The sequence below is a fragment of the Homarus americanus genome, unplaced genomic scaffold (genome assembly GCF_018991925.1).
Source record: "Homarus americanus isolate GMGI-L3 unplaced genomic scaffold, GMGI_Hamer_2.0 scaffold7626, whole genome shotgun sequence".
NCBI lineage: Eukaryota > Metazoa > Arthropoda > Malacostraca > Decapoda > Nephropidae > Homarus > Homarus americanus.
The window spans coordinates 3,056,368-3,074,383 of NW_024718273.1; the positions used below are offsets into that span (position 1 = coordinate 3,056,368).

General features: G+C 39.2%; 1 protein-coding gene and 1 long non-coding RNA gene across 2 annotated transcripts in view; both read left to right on the plus strand.

Annotated features, from left to right (window-relative positions):
• The window catches only part of LOC121859372 (hemocytin-like), a gene marked incomplete at its 5' end in the record, with an annotated part of 457,920 nt that overhangs the window by 282,030 nt on the left and 157,874 nt on the right, over positions 1-18,016 (plus strand).
• Positions 7,087-9,135, plus strand: LOC121859374. The gene is made up of 3 exons (XR_006087633.1): positions 7,087-7,217; positions 8,274-8,477; positions 8,989-9,135. It is a non-coding gene; the product is annotated as an uncharacterized LOC121859374 (long non-coding RNA).

Consider the following 18,016-nt stretch of genomic DNA (forward strand, 5'->3'; position numbering starts at 1 on the left):
AGAAAAATCTTGAAAATAAACAGTCCCACATACAGTTCGCTATACTTTGGTTCCGGCAGGTGATGATGGCGAAGGTGGACCAGTTCGATCAGTTGATTAACTATAACAAGGAGGACATTCACCCTGATATCATCAAGGCCATCCATCCATACTTGGAGAACCCAGAGTTTAATCCAGACTTCATCCGCTCCAAGTCTGTAGCGGCAGCAGGTGTGTGTGTGTGCACGCGCGTGTGTGCGTGCCACAGTGTTGTAATGTTTGAAATGAGAAAGGATAATCAATTGATAGAAACACTGTAAAAATATGCATTATATAATATAAACTGGTGTCAAATGCGGTTCTCGACAGGTCTCGCTCGTGGGTCATCAATATCATCCGTTTCTTTGAGGTGTACTGTGACGTGGAGCCAAAGAGACGCGCCTTGGAGGAAGCCAACGCTGAGCTGGCTGCTGCCCAGAACCCGTCTTACCTCCATCACCTCCAAGATAAAGGTAGGCTGTGGCCTCTCTTTTTCCTTTCACATAATACCTCTTACCACCAACCACACATGCCATTTTCCACTTCCTCCCTTCACCAACCTCACAACTTCCAGCACATTCGTTCCTCCACATAATTTCAAGATTATCTGTGACTCATTTGACGTGTGTGTGTCCACCAGAGTCTAGAGGAACAGCTGGGTCACCTCCGGGCAGAGTTTGACAAAGCAACAGCAGAGAAGATGAGATGTGAGAAGGAGGCCAACAGCACGGCGCACACCATTGCCTTGGCCAACCGTCTGGTGGGAGGCCTCTCGTCTGAGAAGATCCGCTGGTCCGAGGCCGTCTCCCAGTAAGTTTGTCTCTTGTATTTTCTCCTTGACTTTCCATCTGAGTTTTCGCCTTTTTCTATTCGTAAGTCATCATTGCGTATATAAATAAATTGTAACTTTTTCTCTTGTAACTCACTATCATATCTACCGTATTTCTCCCCAATGCATTCACAAACCAATGTCACCTTCACTTATAACTTGGTTTTGTAACTGGGCCTTCATAAGCTACTCTGCCATTTCTTTACTTCCTTAGTTTATAAACGTTCATAATATATTTCAAAAGTTGTAAGAGGTTGTTTTACACGAGCCACATCTATACATTCATTCATTATTTTACTTGTATATAAACATTGTTGGGTAGAAGGATACTGCCTGTACCTCATGGGAGGTAAATGTGAAGCAATAGTTCTAGAGTTACAAGTCCATTTTCCTCAATAGTATGCACAACTCTGAGAAGACTTTTACCCGGAGACATCCTGCTAGTGTCGGCTTTCATCTCGTATGTTGGCTGCTTCACCAAACACTACCGTCGTGACTTGATGGACAAGATGTGGCTACCTCTCCTTCAGAAGCTCAACGTAAGCACCTTGTTCAGTGCCATTGTTCCATTGTTCCATTGTTCCCATGTGAAGGTAATTTTTTTCATGAAAGTTAGGTTGAAAATTCTCATCCGATTTTTATTCTTATTTACATCATGGGCCACTCGGTCTCTGATCCCTCCTCGCTGTCAACTGGACACCTTGGTGGCACCGTCTCCAGACAACCAATGTGAGGACTCGTGAATTACTTTCCTTGTGCTATTATAAAGCTCTCCTTTGCCCTGGTTTGTGTTCCGTGCACACTTTCCCTACCTGCAGTTTGGTGACGAACGGTGACTTCTGTCTGGAATGCTGCTGAAAATTTTTTTTCCACCGAAGTTCGTCGACAAAATTGCTGATATTTCCCTGTTGCTCTTGTAGACTATAACCCGAGATATGATGCTAATTAGCTCCTTGTATATATTATAGACATTGCTAAGCCGTTTCATCCAGCATTTTATGTGTAGAATTGTTTTGTCCTTTTCAGTAATATATTAGTGGCTTCCACAAGAGTGTGTAAATTTTCTGCTGTATAAATTGCGTAACTTGTCTTCATTCTACATTACTGTACTGTATATTGCTTACTTCCAGGAAAGTTAGCGTAGACTTATTATTTAATATTTGTATATTTTTAACCTCATTGTAAACAATCATAGCGGGATATGATTATTTTTCCATTATAGTAGTCACTAGTGTTATATTGGCAATGAATGTTTGCAGCTCCAAACTTCAAGTTAATTATTGTCTTATGATGTTTAAATCATTTATCCAATTTTTTGTATTTCTGTAATAATTATAAGACTTTTGTCCACACCATTTCGAGGTTCTAATTTTGAATGAATTGACATGATTTTCCTACACTTGTCTTAAAAAAATATATATTAATATGATTCTCTTTAAAACGAAAGATTTGAAAAGTATTTATCTTAGGCATAGCCCCAACACCACAAGACTTAACAAGTGTAGTATCTCAAAAAAGTATCTATCCACACTGTATGAAACATTATGAGACCACTAATGATAGATATTGGGACATAACATTTACTTTGGTATATAGTTTAATATAAGTAATGCAATGTGTAATTAATGTGATGTTCGGTTACAAAATATACTTAGGATCAATATGCCACAGAGCCATGTATACCAACCCTCCCTGAACATCATGAGTTGCATGTAGCATTTCAGAAGCCATTTGACCCATCCTGGCAGATACTTTTTGAGATACTGTGCATTGCCAGACATTCATCATAGTTCCCACCTGATCTACATTCATACCATATTCTAGTCTGGTATCTAGTTACTGGAAATAAAATGCATGTGACACGAAGCAGAACATGGAACCAAACTCGAAGTTCCTTTGAAAATTTGGATTAAAAGACACGCATAATGGGATCACGTCTCTGCAAACATGAAGTACTGCCAACAGGATCTGTCCTCAAACTTATTGTACATCTGCATTTTTCTTATTTTTTTTTTCGGGGATGCAATTATATCTAATGTGAATACTGTGGTGTCATATTTCAGTTTCTTTTGTTTGTATATATCATTAAAATTAGGGTTTACTGGTAATTTTGAATTATATTATTTTGTGTATAAATTCTAGTCTAATGATGTACATGTATTCTTTTTACTTTAGAAACTAATATTTCCTCCACAACACAGGACCATTTGGGATTTTTTATGTAGTGAAACAAATTATGTACTTTTAGTGACGTAAGCTGTAGAATTTTGCCATCATACATTTCATTATATTTTTGGTAAACTTCAGTAGGCTTTTGTGCACGTTAACATGGGTCGGTTTTCGCTCTCTATGTTGAGATCTTTGCTAGCACATCACAATATCTTGAGGTTATGTGATCAAAACATTGCACTAAGTAGACTTTGTATAGTGACCTTTACTGAGCTGCACCCTCTCTAGCTGTTGATATTTTCTGTAGAGTAGATGTACATTCCAAAATTAATAAGTAATTAGGAGAGGTACAGGTGTGTGGCGAGAACCTAAGTTATTAATAAGCCTGAGGCAGTAGACAGGTGTACGACCTTTCTACTGTGTTAATCTTGAAGCTTAATGAGGAAGGGCTTATGCCAAGATAAATAACAATATTGAAGGGATATTTATAAAAGTAATAATATATCATGATATTTATGCCAGTTGTGCTCAAATCAGACAACAATTTGTGTCAAGAATGAAAGAAATAATAAGAAGGAAAGATAGATAAACAGAGAGAGAGAAAGAGATAGAAGAGAGAGATAAATAAGTGAAAGAGTACAGAGAAAGTAAGTGAGAGAGAGCATAGAGAAAATGAGTGAGAGAGAAAGAAAAGACAAGAGAGAAAGAGGGGTTAGGGTGAGGGAGAACAACAAACCAGATGATGACAAGAATTAACCATTACAGCCAATGATCCCATCACACACAACCTCGATCCCATCAAGTTGCTAACGGACGACGCCACCATCGCCGTCTGGAACAACGAAGGACTGCCCTCTGACCGCATGTCCACCGAGAATGCCATCATCCTCACCAACTCTGACCCTGGCCGCTCATCATTGATCCTCAGGTACGGTTGAACAGAGGTGAGCATATGAAGTCCTTTGGAAGGTGCTTGTGTGTTAGTGAAGGGGTTGTATCATGATTAATAAATGAATAAGCATTATCATAGAATATTATGCTTTTGTCAGTTCATTATACCTGGTGCAAGCTGTTCTGGGTGCTTGTAGTTTTCTTGAATGATTGAACACATTTATATGTTTGTGTAAGTGTGTTCATCATTTCAAGTGTGTGTGTGTGTGTGTGTGTATGTGCACATACATGCATGCATGTGCATGCATGCATCACACAGATATACTGCCCGATTCTGGAGTCACTAATTCTAAGGGATAACTTAACTCTGCTCTTAATTTTAAGGTCGCTGCCACCAGACCCTGGACAGTATGTAGCTCGTTAGGTAGCGGGCAGAGTAAGCTAGGCATTGGGTTGGGTTTTCAATGACCAAATCGAGACTGAGAGAAGGGTGAAACATCAAGCATGACTTACAGTAACTAATTTATTTCTTGCATCTTGTCACAATACAAAAAGAGTTGGCCTTCCTCAGAAGAACCACTATTATGTTCATTACACTACATCAATACGTCCTTCCTCAAATAACTACTATTATCATCTTCATTCTTCATAACAACAACATCCTTACCTCGGTCATTCCTTCTTACCATAACACCAGCACATCAGACTGCACCACATGTTAGAGTATAGCACCACATGTGTATCGCCCCCATCCAGGTACCTCCACCTAGTATGGAACTCCTCGGTATTCTTAGGTACACATACCAGGTACCTCGTTCACCTCTACTCTTGCTGGGTAGATGGGATACTTCCCAGGTAATCATGCCAGTACTGGTTCCACGCCTGGGTATTTGGTCGCTCCACATAGCGACCATGAAACTCAAACACACAATTATTTTCTCCTATCATGGGTGGTGATATGTAGGTATCCACAGATTCACAGTGGAGGTGCATAATGGCCATAAACAGTCACACCACAGATGGAGTCCCTCACAGTGTGGTAATAGCCGACGCTCTGGACGTGTGCGTACCTGTTTTGGTGAGAAGGCAGGCATGACTGAGCAAGGCCTGATGGGCTTTTATCACCACACTAGTACAACTATTACTTCACTTTATAACATCAGGCAAGGTTTTAAGGTGTAAAAACTGCTAAATAAGTCTTTTTAGGCAGAATGGAGCACGGTGGAGGTCACTGACCTGTTTTGGTGAGAGAAGCAGGCGCTAACTGAACTAGGCCTACAGTTTCAATCTTTAATTTTCACTTTGATATTATTCTGGTTCATATACACTTTCCTATCTATTGTGACCTTATGCCTCATAATAATATATCTTAATCCTAAATTACATACTAAAGTAAGGATCTGGTTTCCAGTCCTAGAAATGGGCTATATCATTAGCTCAAAACTGTAGCCAGGGCAGAATGGATGCCAACCTGAACAAAGCCTAGCGTCGTATTTTCATGGCGTGGGTACATCCACTTCACTTCTTGTATTGTTCGTGGTTATTCGTTACCTGAGATAACGAGGTGTATTAAGCTCACCAAGGCATACAAGATATTTTCTTTGAAGAATAGTTTCTGGATCACTTCAACGCTTCAGAGGTCTGATACATTATCCTTTTCCAGATCATTGTTCTCTTATATTTTCATCTGATACTTGCGGTAGTTACAATATGTTCACTAATCGTTCCAGACGTAAATAGCATGACCTTCAAACGATCTACACTTATCCCTTATAGTCCGTATCAATTGGACCTTCCCAATCATCCTAGATACCTTGAGTTCTCCTTAATGCTATGAGTATAAACTTAATATTATATGACCGTACCTTGGTACAATTCGTATAAAACAACATACAGTAGGTGAGTTATCCTTTATAAATCTCCCGTGGTCTACCGTTTTCTGTAACACTACAAGCGCAGTGGATTTGAATGTTATGTAGCGTAATATGAATAAAAGATATTAAGGATAATAATGATGTGCGCAGTACATCATGTCTCAAGCATTGCTCTAAATGTTCAGCTAGGATACACATGCCTGGGAGTGTCCTTGACTCCTTAGGTTCTCTTCATGAGGGAAGAAGGTCAGAACTCGTGTTCTGTCTCCATATAATATCATGTATAAGTCAAAGTTACCGTATCTACACAAAATTTCCTCTATTCCAGACATATTTTCTGACATATTTCAACATGAATACTTATTGCTTTGTTGTCTTAGCCAAACAAACACACTCACACAGTTACACATTGGGATACAAGATCCAATTGCCTATTTAGCTTGTAGGGTTACGTGTATTATGTTGTCTAGCACTCAGGATGGATGGAAACTAAGGTGGTTTTCTTATATAATATAAGTTATATGGTAGACAGTCTGGTGCTGGAGGAGCCGTGTGGTGAGAGCTGCTCAGTAGACACGTTCGGTGAGTAGCGTGTTGAAGGAGGTAGATGTGCAGGAGCTTCGTTGAGAAGATGTTGCCTGTTGCTGGCCTCCAGGTTGAATGAGAACAGGACAGAGCTTGGAGGAGGTGTTGCGTGTTCAGGAACCAGAGCAGAATGAGAGAGCTGGTTGGTGAGGACGCTCAGAAGGACAGCTGGTGGGTCGCCATGCTCGCCGGCGGGAGCGAGGACTGCCAGGCAGGAGAAGGGCCGCCAGGCAGCCGGAGGAGGAGGTGTTCCGGTGTTCAAGAAGAGAGGCCAGAATGAATCTCAATGGAGAGACAGAGCTTATATACACAGCAGCCTGAGTCATCTGTGAGTCATGGTGGGAAAACCCAGAAGTAGCCGGTCTTTTGGCTCTGTTGCTAGGATACTGTGGCATCTGGTGACGCCCCCTCTTGGGCCGCTAGTTTGGTTGCTAGGAAGACGTAGCAGGTGGGATGCAGCTATGCAGTTGTAGGGGAGACGTCCACTACAAGCTACCAGTTATCAGCAGTGATCTTGATATTTTATGATTTTGGGCCATTTTTATGCAATACTATTATTTTATTATTATTATTCGTAGTAGTAGTAGTATCACAAACATTTACCTTAAGTTTTTCTTTTTGGTACCGGTACTAATTATGATCTTCCTGAACCTCACTGCAGCTACAAGGAATCAAGTGGATCAAGGCAGGTACGGCGACGCCCTGGTGGGCAAGGTCTGGACCAAAAGAACTGTCTGACCAGTTGGAAGTTGCCATCACCAAGGGCAGCACTGTTCTCATTGAGAACCTCCCAGAGAGCCTTGACCCAGTTCTTGACCTCTAATAGGCAAAAACCTCATCAAGCGTGGACGGTGAGATTTCAATTCTTTTTAGAAAAATTGCATAATAATCGGATTTAAAATCCGATGTCTCATTTGGAAATTAAGTCATAACATGTTGACTTATATGTTATAGATGCGGTCATTCCCATGTGGTACAAGTACAATGAAGCTTCTGACTTAACCTAGATATGGTGATATATATACTGTATATAAAACTACTTAACCATGTCATAATCATATAGTATACATTTTCTTTTGTGTGATGGACTAGTGCAGGTACTGTATATACAAGAGTTTGCCACCAAAATGTGACCTACACTAATTCTAGGCGTGTCATGTACACCATGGAATTATGAGTCAATCCTAGGATATCAACCTAGGTTGAGATTGATTTTATAGAACCAATTTGTTTTTTGCAAACAACTGGTAATAAATGGCTATGCTGTACTACTGATACTGGCCTACACCGAATGTAAACTACACATTGTCTCCTCAACTGTGACCAGTATGAGAACCACACTGTTGAATTTGTCTTTCATTGTAATGGGGTTGAGTTATACATAGTTATGGCTCTCAGGGTGTGGCAGTCAAGAGGATACAGGGCTCACCTCATATCAATATTGGTACTTGGGATAGTCTATGCGGTCGAGTGTACACACACACACGTTGTTCCATGTGAATAAATGCTTAGTTTTCAGTGTGTTGAATCCGTACTGCCTGTGGGGCCTACTACATCTATCCTTGTATAAATAAAATTTCAAATCATTAGGTTGCAAGAGAAAATATATCTACAACAAATTAGTGTAAATCACTTTACAGCTCACTCCATTAGTTGCAGTTTACTACAATTAGCTTATATGCCTGACTGCCTCCTCTCGTGGAGTAAATTGTCTAAACGTTCTGCTATTTACTATATCCATTAATTTCTATATTTTATCTAAATAAAGATGTACAAGTAATCTATGCATGCTTTATAGTTGCATAGGGTGAGTATGTTACTTTATACGCCTAGAAGTCTTTTTCAATCTCTTGATATAAGGAGAGTCTATCCTATTATAGTCTTCCTCAATAGAAACTCCATCACAGAGCGCTGAAGATCGGTGATCGCGAGATCGAGTACAACCCGACCTTCCAACTGATCCTCCACACCAAGTTGGCTAATCCTCACTACAAGCCTGAGCTACAGGCTCAGTGTACCCTCATCAACTTCACCGTCACCAGGGATGGACTCGAGGACCAGCTCTGGCCGAGGTGGTCAAGGCTGAGAGACCAGACCTTGAAGAGCTGAAGGTATGAGTTTTGTTTAGAAAGAGTTGATTTAAAATAATGCTGGTGCGTTGTACTGTACAATCGCCTAAATAAACGATGTCACTGTTTTCAGAAGCTTTCAATCAGAAAGTGGTATCTGACAACTATCAGAGTCTTTTATTTTTTATTTTATTTAATTTAGGCGGAATGCAATGTTGTGAAATAGTAACAATTACTCAATAATTGCTAAAACAATTTTTCATGAGAATAATGTAAGAATAAATCATTTAGTTAAATTTTGTATACTTTGAAATGAAATAATATGACATACCAGATTATTTCTCAAGACACTGTTCAAATACAATATGCACAGCAAATGTATTCATAACACATAAAGTACATGAAAAATTACATAGATAAGGGACTATTTTGGAATCCTGACAGTTCTTTGAAAGTGTTACTAGATAATTTAACCCACACAAGAGCCATAAATGTATGAATATTTGTGGTGACTGTACATGTAACTAATCCTCTCCTCACTGTGGATCTTCAGTACAATTTGACAAAGCAACAGAACGACTTCAAGATCCAGTTAAAGCACCTTGAAGACGACCTCCTGAGTCGGTTGTCTTCGGCAGATGGGAACTTCCTGGGAGACACAGCTTTGGTGGAGAACCCTGGAACACAAAGCCACTGCCCAGAAATCCGAAAAGGTTTGATAGTGATCGTTATTTTGCTTTCTTATGTCTAAAATGATTAAAATTGTAGTTGATATAATCGATTTATTTGGTTTATAGCATATAAATTAATATATAAGCTATGTGATTATGATACAAGGGATATTAAAATTGGCCATAAGCTGCATCATTTGGTGATGATCAGAAAGTTCTTTCAGTTAGCCTAAATTTCATTATGTTTTGTTTGTGTACAAGCGGTGGTAAATAGTATACAAAAGATAAATGCGTTCATTGTGGTGTGTGTGTACTGTATGTGGCAGGTAGCAGAGGCTCGAGTTACCAGTGTGCAAATTGACGAGGCAAGGAACTGTATCGTCCTGCTGCGCCGCGCCTCCCTCCTCTACTTCATCTCAACGACCTTCACAAGATTAACCCTATATACCAGTTCTCATAAGGTAGGACACCTAATCCGATGTATTCTAGAGTACTATATTTATTAATTCTATAAAGGGTCTTCCGTATTTACATAAAATGTCATCATAATCTTTGTGAGTCAGGACCCTAGATAGGCCAGAAGTTTAACATGTTGGTTAGATAGCCAAACGATGTTCTTGGCTGCCAGTAGAGTTGCCTTCATATAATTAATATAAATTGTATGAACTTTGAATAAGAACTGCTGTGTATTTACTGCAATGTTCATTATGTACACTGCACATGTCAGCTAGTGCAATATGGTTATAACTAAATTATCTTTTCATCCACTGAATTCATCAATTAGAAGATAAAAATCACTTTGTATCATAGTTGAACTTAAACAGCACCTCTTATATACCATTATATGTTGTCACCCAAACAGTTCTTAAGGGTCTAAAATCATTGCTGTTGTATAAAGCTTACAGATCCATCATATGACAGTAGAACCCTATGACTATCTGTTTAGTTTCTATTGTGTGTGTAAAGAATGTTTTCTTCCATCAGGCGTTCAGAGTAGTGTTCCAAAAAGCCATTGAACGCTCGGAGGCCAACGAAGAGGTGCGATTAGAGGTGTAGCGTTGATCGACACCATCACTCACAGTGTGTTTCTGTACACCACGAGGGCTTTTCAGAAGGACAAACTCATCTTTGCCGCCCAGATGACCTTTCAGGCTAGTGGTCAAAATTTTCCTTCAACAGATTATTGTAATTCTTCTCAATGTTGGGATAAATTGTATTCGTTAATGCATTGCAATAGAGCGTTAGTGACCTGCTTATTTTCAGACTAGTGACTGTATTATATCTATTTATGTGTTTACAATTATAGGTACAAGTATTCGTTATAGTTCAGGCGATCACACAGAATGTTCATGACTCACAATACTGGTGTTCAGCATAGTGCTTATGATTCATAAGTGCTGGTGTGTAGCATAGTCTTATGATTCATAATTGCTGGTGTGCAGCATAGTGCTTGCAAGTCTGGTGTCTAGCATAGTGCTTATGATTCATAAGTGCTGGTGTCTAGCATAGTGCTTATGATTCATAAGTGCTGGTGTCTAGCATAGTGCTTATGATTCATAAGTGCTGTGTGTCTAGCATAGTGTATGATTCATAAGTGCTGGTGTCTAGCATAGTGCTTATGATTAATAAGTGCTGGTGTCTAGCATAGTGCTTATGATTCATAGGTGCTGGTGTCTGGCATAGTGCTTATGATTCACAAGTGCTGGCGTCTAGCATAGTGCTTATGATTCATAAGTGCTGGTGTCTAGCATAGTGCTTATGATTAATAAGTGCTGGTGTCTAGCATATTATGATTCATAGGTGCTGGTGTCTAGCATAGTGCTTATGATTCATAAGTGCTGGTGTCTAGCATAGTGCTTATGATTAATAAGTGCTGGTGTCCAGCATAGTGCTTATGATTCCATAGGTGCTGGTGTCTAGCATAGTGCTTATGATTAATAAGTGCTGGTGTCTGCATAGTGCTTATGATTCATGATGCTGGTGTCTGCATAGTGCTTATGATTAATAAGTGCTGGTGTCACACTGGGTGCTTATGATTAATAAGTGCTGGTGTCTAGCATAGTGCTTATGATTCATAAGTGCTGGTGTCTTACATACTCTATATGTTTATGGCTCCAGGTGCCGTCTTACCTAATGTTTATGGCTCACAGGTGCTGGCGTCTTCCCTAATGTTTATGGCTCACAGGTGCTGGCGTCTTACCTAATGTTTATGGCTCACAGGTGTTGGCGTCTCAGAGGTGGGGTGATGGAGCTGGACCTGTTGCTGAGGTTCCATCCAGCCCAACGTGGTGTCCTCCATAGACTTCCTTACCATGGGGAGCCATCACCCTCTCTCCCAGGTGGACGAGTTCAGGTCTGACGCTTTGATTTATCCTTAATTTCTGTTTTTTTTCTAAGCTATAATGTGTGTGTGCTGTGCTTTTACAGAGAAAATGCTGTATCTTAAGTCTCAATATTTCTTTTTAGGTAAAAATGTACTGTATATAGTCATTACAAACCCTGGACCTCATTTTATCTTTATAGCCAGCCTCAACTACCCTGTATCAATTATAATGAGGTCCATTCAATACAAATTTATTCTAATCAATAATGGATCTTAATACCAATGGATTCTTGTTCCACGTTTGGATAGGTTAAGTTTAGTTTAGATCCAGTAGTACTGAGGACACATTTGACGTATTGTTTGTGAGCTTAAGAAAGGATTTAGTTTTATATTCTCATTTACGAGATGTAACACAGTGTCAGTTATATGTTCTCTCATTCATAAGTACAGAGATAGTGTCTGTCATATGTTTTGATTTTACAGGATACAGAAGAGTATCAATCATGTATTATGTCATTTATAACTTACAAATAAAGTCAGAGGTGTAATTAATAGTAAATATAATGAAAGTCGGTTATATCATGTCATTCATAGAAACTATAAATATCAGTCATATACAGTATTTTGTAATATATAAGTTAGTATACTAGTGATAGTGTTCACCTCAACCATGTATGCACAGGAACTTGGACCGGGACATAGAGAACAGCGTAAAGCGGTGGCGGATGTACTGTGAGTGTGAATGTCCGGAGAGGAAAGCTGCCTGGCGAGTGGAAGAGTCGCTCTGATGCAGCGGCTGGTTATCATGAGGGCACCTGACCAGACCGCATGACCCACGCCATGCAGTGAGTAACCCTGGGCATGGTGGGGAGTGAGAAATGAAGGAAGGTGAGAGAAGGAGTCAGATAGATAGATAAAGAGATAAGCATATATCTTAAGACAGGGTGTGATATCTAAGAAGAGGGTTACAATTATCCCTGTCGTCACCAACATTCTACGGCCATATTTGATGCTTGCATGGGTTAATCGTAATTCTCTGATGGTAGTCATAATACAGGGCTTGCAGCCTCTTTCAAGTAGTTTCTCACAACCTATCCCCAAGTCATTCCTGCATCTCTTGACCCAGTTGGTCCTTGCTCACTTCTGACTAAAGTACCTCACAACTGTACAGGGTTGGGGTTGACATTTATATCTCTATTATCTTTAAAGGTTATTCATTGAAGAACGTATGGGTCGGAAATGTGGAAGGAGAAAACATTGACTTCTCTCAGAGTTACCAGGAGTCCGGCCATCCACCCCATCTTCTTCATTCTCTTCTCTGGTGTTGACCCTCAAGGTGGGCCAAAGAGCAATTTTCCTATAAGTCAGCTGTTAATTTGTCCCCACCCTCATGAAACCTTGGTTGTTGAGACCTTTTCCAAAATTTTTGACTTCATAATTCTGTCATCCAAATTTTAATTTGGGTTTTAAACATTGAAGACTAGTCACACTGATGACAGTGTGACTTCGTATATAATTTGATCTTCCTTATTGTTACTTTCTTATCATTACTTTTGCACTGATGCAATGTTGCTAAATACAGTGCTATCCCCATTACCGGAACAATTGGTGCAGAACACATCCGGGAATCATAGATTTCGGTAACGAGACAATTCTTCTCAAAAACCGAAAATCCTCATTCCCGGAATTTTCCGGAACGGAATTTTTCTCAGAAGTTTCAGAAATTGACCATTACATCATCTCGAACCCGAAAATATCCTTATCCCCGGAATTTTCCGGAAAATGTGAACCCGGAAAATTTCAATTCGCCATCGAGAGTTCCAGGTTTGAGGGATTTCAGCTAATGGAGATATTACTATATTTGGGACAGTTTATGCTTTAGTTCAGTCATTCTTGATATTTTTGTTGGTCTGGCGGTGTTAAGGTGTTTTTCTTGAACTGAGAGATCTTAAAAAGTATTTGTAAGTCAAAACCCTCTTAATATAATTTTTAGTAATCCCGTCAAACTGTGCAATGTGAAGATCTGCTGTAAGAGGGCAGAGTTTTATATGTTTGTGTGTTGCACTTTTATTTTTTTATTTCTGCAACCTTCTTGGTTGTATCCTTTTATTTTTTTTCTAAGTTTTTCTATTTTTAACTTTTAATTCATTTTCTCAACGTACTTACTGTATTTCTTTTCAATGTCTCTTACTTATTTGTTTATTTCTCTGTTTATTTATATTCCCAAATGCCTTTAGTTATATTCTGTTTTGGGGATTAATCGGAAGAACCACATCCTTGTCTAGCATTACATACTTGTACAGAACTTATTGTACTTACATCTTTGAGCTGCCACCATCCAGGCGTTTCTTTAGAATATAACCTCTACCATCAACCTCTCAATTAAAGGTTAGGCACTTGAGTTATCAAGTGTATTTCAGGATGGAAAGCGTTAGAAGGAATGGATAATGATACACACATTCTACTGAATCAATATTTATTAAAATACAATCTGGATACTGTGATAATTTGAACCATTACTCACAACAAAAACTTGGGTTCAATTACTGACCAATAGGTCATACTTTATAAGTAGCAAAAGATCTTCAGTTATCATTTACAACATACAAAACTTATACCTCCTTAAGGGTATTATTACACAACAGTGACACTAGTGATGGTTACTCTAAACACTTGTCAATAGCACAGTGATGGTATTATTCAGAGCACCATGCTATTACCTGATTAACAAACAGGGAAACATTCACCAGCACCTTTCAGCTGTGAGTACACCTGGTTCACTCACATACATCACAAACCAATACTGGTGATAGTAAATATTACTATCACCAGTAGTTTCCTAATAACTCATCCACAATACTGTACACAATAATCATTAGCACATACTGCCAGGATGAGTACACCTGATATTTAAAACAAATGCCATGCGGCTTAACTTCTAGCCGCTGCAGGCCTGTGCTCCAGGGCTCAATCTCCTTTGACTGGCTCCGCTCGTGTTGCACTCAGATCTTAATTCGATGAATTAAAAATACTAGGCGGCTACCGATCCTCGGCAGCCGCAAAAACACATACAGTGCCTGATAGACAAGGAAGGAGCGTCAAGAAGTAGCTGAAGTCAAAATACAAAATGTGACAAAACACATCTGGCAGAGAACAAATGGATCATTCAACACAGAAGGCACCCAGTTACATTGCAGTATCATTTGATACCTAAGACATTCAACTACGTTAAACAAGAATACTGATATATTCAATAAAGTTCAACTGAGTTAAATTCACTTAATATGGCGGTGTGTGACACGGTACGTACCTGATAGACGAGGAAGGAGCGTCAGGAAGTGAAAACACAAGAGGTTCAGAAGAATAAAGAGATTATGAAGACAGATCTACCGCGAGGATTAACAAACCGCCTGGCGGCGACAAACAGCAGGCAGCGTCGTAAGCGTCAGGTGCGCTCTCATACGTCAGTTATATACGCCATGATGCCACAACAAGAACTTACATACATATTCATTTGACTCGGTTGTGGTATATATTGGGCCATGAGAATCAGTGTCATGGATCACATCAATTTATTAAGGTTAATACTTACAAGGTAATCAGTGTGAGTTTGCAATGCAATAATTAAATTGAAATAAATACAAAGACTGGCAATCACATTTCGTGCTGACTCAGCTTGAAGGGAACAAGGTGTGTTCATTCCCAGCCGTTATATTTCAGGACAGTGAGCAGTTGACAGGTTTCTTCAAATGATTAATGACTTTCTTAAATACAAAACTGACAATACTTTCAGTACAGTTGGCATAACTCTGATGACTGTGAATCAAAACAATCTGACTTCAGTGATGAATAGAAATCTTTAACTTCTCACAGGGGAGACAGGATTCTCAACCTCTATTGCAAATGCTAACACTCGATTTACTTGACAATTTCACTAAAAATAAATACAGTTGAAGCCAACATCACCACAATGGATGTTGAATGTTTCAGCTATAAGCAGGTATATTTTGTCATACAGTTACACATACGTATTTATTCGTAATTTCAATTATACAAACACAACATGAGATTTTTAACATTCTGAAACAGATGAGAGAAAACAGACATCTCAGTGGGGGACTCAAGAAATAAGTTATAGCTACATGTTTTATAGGCTATTGGGCATGATATTAATCTGCTGATTTTAAGTTAACTAACATGTATGACTGTGGTCAGTACACCGTGACGCGACTGTCATAAACTTGTTGCACAAAAGTGTTACTTGATAATGATTTTCTTTAGTTAAGGAATTTTGTGTGTAAAATTGTTGTTTTAAATTTGATGTTCACATACTGTACATCAAACTGTGTCATAAATTAAATATTTAATTTTTAATATACAATCGTGCCTTCAGCATCATCATTAATTTTGTGTCTTCAAACTTTAACATTGTCTAGTTACTAGTACATAGAACATCAGTGAGCTTAAGTCATAATTATGTACATTTGTTAGCCTGTGATGACAGTCTTCATATATCATGATTCAGGACTCGGTGTGAGAAATTACTTATTATTTCATGAACTTACACATCATATCATAACTAATCAATTGTATTCCACTACCATTGTTGCCCTACATGCAACAGGTCTTGTATGGTTGTACATATTAAACATTTCTCTAACTCTGTTACTGTTTTTGTTCTAGTTAAAATGAGGGTATTACTATAAAAAAAGGGAGAAAAGGTTGTTGACTACCTCATGTGTTCTGTACCCAGGAGGTGGAGCGTCTGGGCGAGCGTCTCGGCATACACTAGGAAAACCGTCGCCTTCACAACGTGTCTCGGCCAAGGTCAGGAAAGGTCGCTGAGGAGGCCCTCAAGATTGCTCAAAAGAAGGTCATTGGGTCATCCTGCAGGTAAAATTTCTTGTAGCTCCTCATTAAGGCTGGTAAACTATTAGGGTTGATGGAACTGTATCCTCTGAATGCACGGCAAGGCAATGTTCTTGAGCACTTTAGGGTCATATAGGTAAGGTAGATTAGGATGTTCATATCTGTTGTAGTTACTGTGCAGTTTTGAGGGCTGCCATTAGGTACTATGACTGACCCACACAAGCGTGGAAAATGGCTGTAAAACAGTAATGACGATGACAGTTTTGCATGTTGTTAATCGGACGTAATTATAGTAAAAAAAAAAAGAATGCCTTTTGGCTATAAACATTTATGACCCATAACTATATGATATCATATAAATTAAAGAGTAGTGTGCACCATCTGGTCTCACATGCATGACCCATATAGATGCTAAATACTGCCAGGTTTTGAGAGAGTTTGGCTACAACTGTCATTATTCTTCCATACAGTCCTTCCTAACACCTAACTGATAGTACAAGTATTCAGTCTTCCTGGTGCAGGTAGTACAAAAATCTGTTCTTCCACAATATCCACCTGGCTGTTCGGACATCTTTCCTCCCCTTACACAAAATCCAATTGGCAGTTCAAACATGTGTTTCTCTTACAGAACATCCACCTGGCTGTACAAACATCATTATCCTCTTACAGAACATCCACCTGGCTGTACAAACATCATTATATCCTCTTACAGAACATCCACCTGGCTGTACAAACATCATTATCTCCTCTTACAGAACATCCACCTGGCTGTACAAACATTATATATCCCCCACAGAACATCCACCTGGCTGTACAAACATCATTATATCCTCTACAGAACATCCACCTGGCTGTACAGACATCATTATATCCTCTTACAGAACATCCACCTGCTGCACAAACATCATTATTCCTCTTACAGAACATCCACCTGGCTGTACAAACATCATTATATCCTCTACAGAACATCCACCTGGCTGTACAAACATCATTATATCCTCTTACAGAACATCCACCTGGCTGTACAAACATCATTATCTCCTCTTACAGAACATCCACCTGGCTGTACAAACATCATTATCTCCTCTACAGAACATCCACCTGGCTGTACAAACATCATTATATCCTCTACAGAACATCCACCTGGCTGTACAAACATCATTATCTCCTCTACAGAACATCCACCTGGCTGTACAAACATCATTATATCCTCTTACAGAACATCCACCTGGTGCGTCAGTGGTTGCCGAGGTTGAGAAGAAGCTGGAGGCTCATTCAGACGCTGCCCACCAAGACTACCGCGTCTTTATGCTGAACCTGCAAACAGACCTGAGAACCACATTCTGCCCTCAGGTAACATAACTCTTGTGCTAACTACTCAGGTGTGTTAACCCTTTGGTTAATTACATTCTCCTCGGGTGACTTAATGCCTCTGTTAACTACTTCCTGATTCAGGAAATTTATTTCTTCTGTTATCTATATCCTCCACAGGTAACTTAAATTTGTTTGCAAATTATATCCTATTTTAGATAATTTAACCCTCTTGTTAAGTATATCCTGCCTCTGGTAACATAATCCATCTCTCAAATACATCCTGCCTCAGGTAACTTAACCCTTTATTAACTACATCACTCATAATGTAACCCTCTTGTAACTGCATCCTGCCTTGGGTACCTAACTTTCTTTTCAATAATTACATCTTGCCTCAGATTAGGTAT